The 7850-nt window shown below is 38.4% G+C and overlaps 1 long non-coding RNA gene across 1 annotated transcript; it reads left to right on the plus strand.

Moving 5' to 3' along the window:
* Window positions 1-6799: 6799 nt before the first annotated feature.
* On the plus strand, window positions 6800-7552 carry LOC122328887. Its single transcript, XR_006247851.1, has 2 exons — window positions 6800-7170; window positions 7289-7552. It is a non-coding gene; the product is annotated as an uncharacterized LOC122328887 (long non-coding RNA).
* The last annotated feature ends 298 nt before the right edge of the window (window positions 7553-7850 follow it).

Genomic DNA, 7850 nt, shown 5'->3' on the forward strand with positions numbered 1-7850 from the left:
AATCAATCCTGTCACTCTGCTCTCCAGATTGCTTGCCTTACACACCAGTACTTCAGCCAGTCCTGTTATTCTGCAGATCTGGTTCATTTATATTCTGATTCATTGCTCGGACTAACCAATCTCCACTCTCCAGCTGGCTTTTAAAAGCTGGGTTTAGGGACTGATGGGCAGTCTTGAGACTCACTTTGTTTATGCAGTATTATCGCTTTGGTTGAAACCAGTGCTGGGTATTCAACATCCAACGTCTTCCAAATTCGAGTTTGCATACACCCCTAGACCATCATGGGGTCATAACGCTCACTTCGTAGTGGTCTTTGCACTTTACACTAAAAGAAGTTGAAAATAACAGGACCTCTATGGAGCCATACCACTAGGTTTAGGAACAAAGTTTTTTGAAACAGCCTGCTATTGCATTTTGTAATGTGCAGGTGTTTTATGTATGTATTGTTTACATGGTAGACAGTGACCATTGCTCTGCAGACTGTGACAGCATCAGTCAACATGACACTGAAGCCTCAGGCGGCTACAGCATGATTACATGTTAATTTGACTCTCCACACCTCCTCCCCACTATTTACTCCACCCTATATCTCTCTCTGTCTCACTATCCCTTGTTGCACCAACACGGACATCTCTCATTTTTCTTCATGTCTTGCTGATCTCCGTTAAATTCCCTTCATCACCTCTTTGATCTTCCCATCTTCTCGTTTTCATCTGTGTTGTTTTAACGCAGTGGTTTGATAATAATCAATTACAGGAGATGAAAAAGAATTTGTAGCTTTGATGAAAATGTGTGCAGTTGGGTGGAGGCTGTAGAGTGTGTAAAAGCGCTGATGTAAGCAGGAAAGAACAGGGACTGCAGAGAGAGGACCAAGCTAATGATGTATTGATCTGACACAGCCGCAAGGCACACACCTCTCTGTCGGGCTGTAATGTGTGTGTATTTGCATGCAAGGTGTGTTACTTCCACATCGGAATGGAGATGGCAGTGTGTCTGGGCATATGCGCAGAGGAGAGGATGTGAGATTATTTTCCTATTAAGATTGATCTCATTCGTGATTGCGACTGTAATGTTTCCCTCTAGGACCAACAAGAACACTTCCTCTGAACTGAGAGGAACTGAGCCCCTCTGGTGGTTGACTACCTGCCTGAATGAAAACTTAATTATACAATCTGTTGTTGTAAGAAAACCCACTGCTCTGCATGGTTCTACAGTCCTTTCATTTACGACAAATAGTAATGTTCTCCAATTTACTCCCATTCACGTTCAGATCACTTGCATATCCTGAAGATCCACTTATTCAAATTATGCCTAGCTTGAACAGGGAAGTAAACCTTTGGTGTTTTTGCCATTATTCTAATGGGCAGATACAATATATGGCACATCAAACCTGACATAAACTATATTTGTAATCTGGTCCAGATTACTCCCATTCACTCTGGATTCGTGTCACTTGCATATCCTGGGATCACAGGATAATTTTTGAAGGGTGAATATATAAAACGTAATGCAGCCACCATTATTTTAAAAAATACACAAATCTGTAAACTGCTTCAGATTACTTGCATCCACATTTACTCTGGATTGAGATCACTTGCATATCTTGTAGATCCACTGGTTCAAATTAAACCTAGTTTGATCCTTAAAGGGTTAATACAAAAATGTATGACTTTGCCCATTTGCATTCACTCTGAAATCAGATTACTTGCAGATGACTGCAGTGTGCATGTCAAGGAAACATGTAGTGCAACAAAATACACATTTAATAACATTTTTACTTTAAACTCACATCATAATGTCAGTCAAGTGTCTGAAATTACATAATTTTAACGCTTTTGATCATAAGAATCATTGTTTATAACTATTCTGTACATTAATAAAACATTTTAATTACCATTACATTACAAATGGACTTTATTTTTTTGCCACAGTTGTGTGTTTATTGTGTATATCCTCTTTTTTCTGAGCTACCGTGATAGTTGGGTGCCTTTTTCCATATTAGAGATTTCTTGGAACATTCTATTACATCTTTGAACTGAAGCTTAGAGGCAATGAAGCGCAACTCATTAGGAAACACTATACACAACTCATTAGGAAACACAATAATTCATGCTTAATTTTAAAACCAATTACTACGAACACTTAATTTAGCCTGCTTAAGATTGCTTTCATTCACATTCACTCCGGATTCATTCTTGATTCAGATCACTTTCAAGAGTTGACTCTTCGTTTAGTTTACAATCTAAAGGGTTGAAACAGTTATGGAATGCTAAATTCAGTAAATCTTACAACAGCAAAGAAGCTCTGCAGCTCAGCTCATTTCCATTCAGATGTTTTCTCCTCTGATTTAATTTCATTCACAACTCAAGGGCATAAAGGGACTGAAAATCTCTCTCACAGAGAATTTTATGAGCAAACGACTGTATTTAATTTGAGAGCGGGATAGTTTTATGTCGGCAGTCATATCCAACCAAAATCAAATATTTAGAAAGTGAAAAATAACAAAAGTTTGGTTTCTCGGCGCACTCAGCACAAATTGTATCTGGGTACAGAACACCCAGGGGTGCTGCTTATCAGGAACGATCAAGAGTATCCACAGCCACTGCTCCAATATTGATTTGGATTAAATCAACAAGCAGACGTGTAAACGCTAGCCCTAATCTCCATGAAACCGATTATCAGGGGATGAAGAGGAGAGGGGTGTTAAGAGGAAAATAAGAGAGAGAGATTTCTGTACCCGTAAGAGTAGTTTGTGCTGTTTATGTCGAAAAATTACTTGAGGCAGATTTGTCATTAGAATATTGATTGAGTCTGGGCTCTCTAGAGTCGAAAGCAAAACTAGATTACGACAGGAAAAAAACCTGCAGTGTTTGTGAGAAGCGCTCTGCGTATCTAATAAGATGCTGTTGACCAGACTATACTGTATAAATATTTTCTGGCAGATTCATGTTTATTTAAAAGCACAAGATAGATTTGATGCCGAGTCTGAGGTGAAATGAAATGGCAGCATCCAAAACATTTTGAATTAAAAAGAATAAAACACAAGCAGAAGGCTGTGACAGCATGTTTCTTAATATCTGCGATTCATTTATTTCTTTTCCTTTTTCTTATATTTGTCATTCAGCTTTGGCGTCTTAAACACACACGTTGGTTTTTGTGGTTTATGAGGACTCTCCATAGGTGTGTAATGGTTTTTATACTGTACAAAATGTATGTGCCATTGCTCCACACCAATCCTAAACCTACCCTCACAGGAAACTGTGCATTGTTAGAGTAACAACTTTTACACCTTTTTAAAAGCTTTTTGAATTATGGGGACAAACTGTAATACCTCTGTCATAAACCACAAATACACAAGTGCAACATTTTTTCAGTTAATTTTAATTGCAACATACTTTGGTGGCACATTTGTTTTATGCACAATATAGCTAAAGTAAATGAAAAAAATGCAGTAAAATAAAATTGAATTAAACAAGAACTTTCTGTTTCCTAAAAGATATCTGTAGTTAGCAAGATATGTTTTGTTGATAGCAACTTACACTGCCTATGTATTTCAAAAAAGCAAGAGACAATGAAGCCAAAATAAACAGAAATCAATGAACAAGTTTTGCGGTAGCTGATGCATAACCGCTCAACCCTAGAAGCGCTTCCTTTCTATAAAATACCATGCTTCCTCTAGGCTAGCTGTCATTATCTCAGAGAGTAACGTTGCAAGAAATGTCAGGGTTTTCTGCTCAAGGCAACATACAGTCACGACATGAACGTGTGCTTCTCACATAAAGCTGTTGGACTGTCCCTTGTGGAAAAGAAACATACTTTGCCATAAAGACTTTTTTAAAAAGAAACTGTACTACTGACAAAAAATGTAAGATAAAATAAATCATATTTTAATGTAATTTCTTCTAAACCCTGCTTGTGGTGCATATGTTTGTAAAGATGACATTGCATAGTACATTTTTAAAACTTAAAACTAAATGTTATAATCAACAATACAGCTAAAATGATAATACGATGATAATTAAGACACAGTGATGAAAGGGAACACTTTTTACTGGCCTCCTATTTCATTAATCATTATTACATGATGGTCTGCAAGTACAGTATTAAGATTTGAAGTACAAGTGGACATCCGATACAATTTAGTACACTTTTACTTTCTCAAAGAGCTTATTTAGGACAGTCAGTGTTGTAGTAGAGCAGGGAAAATCAGTGTGCCCTTTTCACCGAGGACAAGTTCTCATGACTGTGACACCTCAGCCTCTACTGAAGCTCTCCACAATCATCTTGTGTAAGACCCGCACTAGAAATCAAATGGCTCATGAAACATATTAAGTGTAACAAAGACATTTGCCTTGGCAAACAAATAATCACGGTAGCTATGTTTCAGTCATACTAGCTCAAGGTGATCAAACTATTTGTTGAAACATAGTAGCTGGCTGACCAGTAAATGGGTTTTCTGGCATGGCTGCTTTTTCCCCCCTCCCTTAGCCAATCATTTATAACCACCTTGCATCTCAGTCTTTGCTTTTATCTATTGGTTGTCGATGTTGTTTTCCCAGCCCCCACCGAATGTGACCAGTCTCCACTTTAAGCTGGTGAAGCAGCATTCCCACCATTAGCTATCAAAGCCTCGTCTCACAGCCGATTAACCTCTGCTGAGGTTGAGCCCACCTCTCTTTCTCACCGAACATCATGCCATCCATTTTTTTCCCGGTTTGACAAATATACTTTTGCAGAGTGCACGCTTGCTGTTTACACCTGGTATTAAGATGCGGTTTGATGAATCGATCACAAGGTTTAAACTGCTGTTTTAATCTGTTGTCTGTCCACTTTATGTGGGCTTTTTTTTCATCTTGCGCAATTTAGACATGAGTCACCAGACAATGTTGTTGTTGTTTGCTCCAAAGCTATTTTTAAAATGTTTAATGGAAATGTCTACACATAGTCAGAATTGCACTGATTTTTACGTACCTTACTGCATGTTTCACGTTTGATTTCGTGTCCCCCTTAAAAGTGTGTCGAGGTACATTTATGCCGTGAGACCAGGTAATGTTTTTCTTTTGTTTCATCAATTTGATATATGTTATTTTTTAAATGAAATCAATACGTGTAGGTGTTTTTGTTTTACTCCTATAATTCATTTCATTCACTTTTTCTCCTGTTGTTTACGCAAATTGTTGGAAACCCAGCTGTGACCTGATCAGCCATCAGACTGTTTTGGGACCTGAACCCCCAACCCCCTGGTTACAGGATAGACTCTCTATCCATTAGACCACAACTGCATCACAGTGATGCTTGGCATGTGTTTAGTCTCACATAGCACACTGTAGAAACCAATAGTGTCTAATATAAAGCAAAAGCATCACCTCTAAAACGCGTTAAACAGCAGTACTGTATATAAAATGAGGATGCACAAAGCTAGAGACATTGTATAAACATGTTGAGTTTCCAGCAGTAGTGCTCGTGTGCCGTAAACTCATAAATTTGATCTTTCCGACATGACTTGAATGCACATTTGATAGGATGTTTGGGCACATCAGGGTACTCATTCTATAAGCATTAGATTGGACTAAATCAGTGCAAGACGATTAAAACTTCAGTTGGTTTTTGCAGTTGTACAGAGACGCATCTATTTGTTAAAATTTCATTTGAACTCAGTTTCAGTTAAACTCATGGCTAACTCACATGAGCTAAAAGCCAAAAATACCCATAACGTAGAAGTAGGCTTCATGTTTTACTGAAGTGATCAGACTTTGATGTGATCTTGATATTTTCAAACTTGAAGGAAACTGTGCTATATCTAAAAAATACTGACAACTAAATTGCAGCCAGAGATGCTGACTTCAAAGCAGACTACCAACAGAGCGCTGATTTATCAGTCCGTTACTTCAGCATTTTGCTTTCAGTGGGGTCCATAACAGTAAGAAAAACGTCAGACTTTTCATTTACAGTGTTTGCACACGGTTGCTCGAAACATTCTGTTGTTGTCAACTTCGCTAATGAGGCTCATTAAAGAGATATTTCTCTGAGGAAAGAGAGCGAGGGAGGCAGAGATGAGAGATGGAAACAGAGGGAGATGTTTGGACATAGCTTGACAAAACCCAAGAGAAATCACAGTCATTTACTATTGACCCAACAGATCTGACGTCGTGATAATCTCTGAGCCTGAGGAGAGCTAGGAAACGGATATTACATTACACTCGATAGCCGCTCTGTCACAGCTGTCTTTCTCTCTTAACACGTAAGATCAGCTTCTGAAAGCAATTAATACCACAGAGTTAATAATACAGTTATTTCTGTAAATTACAATTATACAGAAATTGGAAGAAGTCTCTTATGCTGCAGCATTTCTTTGGCCAGTTAAATTATTCCTGTGTTCAAGATAATTTGTACGCCCAACTTCAATGATCATAATATGCAGAACAGCCAGATTTAATATTTTATATTAGGGGTGTGACTAGTCGCGTATCATGTAATTTACGATTATTACATTTCCGAATCATCAAAGTGATCATCCTTGTTAGTGGACACTTGAGTAAGAAGGGCGCGTCGTTTGGAAAGCACTTGTCAAAAAGAGCGATGTCATTTCTTCATTATCTTCAGTTGGGATGTTGCCACGACAACATTCATTTGCAACAGTTAGGCTAACAATAAAAAGACATTTATGGCATTGAAACAGCGACATCTGCTGACGCAAACAGTGCTGCGTTCGTCGTCATGGGAACATCCCAGCTGAAGATAATGAGGAAATTACATTGCTCTTTTTGACAAGTGCTTTCCAAACGATTACATGATGACACGCACATGCTCTGCTCACTCAAGTCTCCATTCACAAGGGGACAGGGATGATCACTATGATTTTGAAAATGACCATGAATCGTATGATACACCCCTATTTAATATACATGCAATGGGATTTCGGGACGAATCTATTTTCTGGCTGGCTATTCAAAGTCAGACCAGCAGAAGCTGAGAGATCAGCAAACGCTCATTGGACAAATCAGTCAGTAATTGTATTGTTTATTCACTATCGCATAATCCGAAATCGAGTTTGACGGTCGATGACATATCCGCATGAATATTCAGAAGTATTTCCATGTAAATGTACTCGGAGAGAAGCGAAGAGACAGACAGATGTACACATGCACACTTCTCTGCAGCAGTATCAGGTGGGTTGTTTAATGATTGCCTCATCCCCTCAAGCACTAAATAAATGATGAGAACATTGTTAAAATTCTGCTCATATTCCTTCTAGCTTTCTCTTTTTCTGTCTCGTCTGTTGCACAGACAGGTGCTGTAACTTCACAACCCTGCCACCGAATTTTAACCTCACAAAAGACACCGGGCACCGTCGCATGTTTTAGTGCATATTCAGCATGAAAAATACATTTGTGTTTTTAAGAACAAAATCATCAAGACATTTTCCTCTTCAAACTGGAGAGGACGCCGGTGCTATCACGGATTATGGACCCATATTTTGGTCAGATGTGACGGTTTAAAGTTCAAATAAATTTAATGAATATATTTCCTTGCAAACAGCTTTTCAAAGTATTAACTGGAGTGGTGTGGATTACTGTGATGTTTTTATTAGCTGTCATTCTGACGGCACCCATTCGCTGCAGAGCGTCCATTGGTGAGCAATTTATGCAATTCTAACTTTCTCCAAATCTTTTATGGATACCAAGCAGACTTCATCTTGGATGGCCTGAGGGTGAGTGTATTCTCAGCCAATGTTCACGTTTGACTACTTTTATTAAAGGCGCAGTAGCTGGTGGAAATAGCCATAAATAAAACAAATGCAATGCCTTCAGTTACCTCAATCTGATTGGAATTTACAGCCATAAACATT

This window comes from Puntigrus tetrazona, chromosome 23 (assembly GCF_018831695.1).
Source record: "Puntigrus tetrazona isolate hp1 chromosome 23, ASM1883169v1, whole genome shotgun sequence".
In the NCBI taxonomy this organism is placed as follows: Eukaryota; Metazoa; Chordata; class Actinopteri; order Cypriniformes; family Cyprinidae; genus Puntigrus; species Puntigrus tetrazona.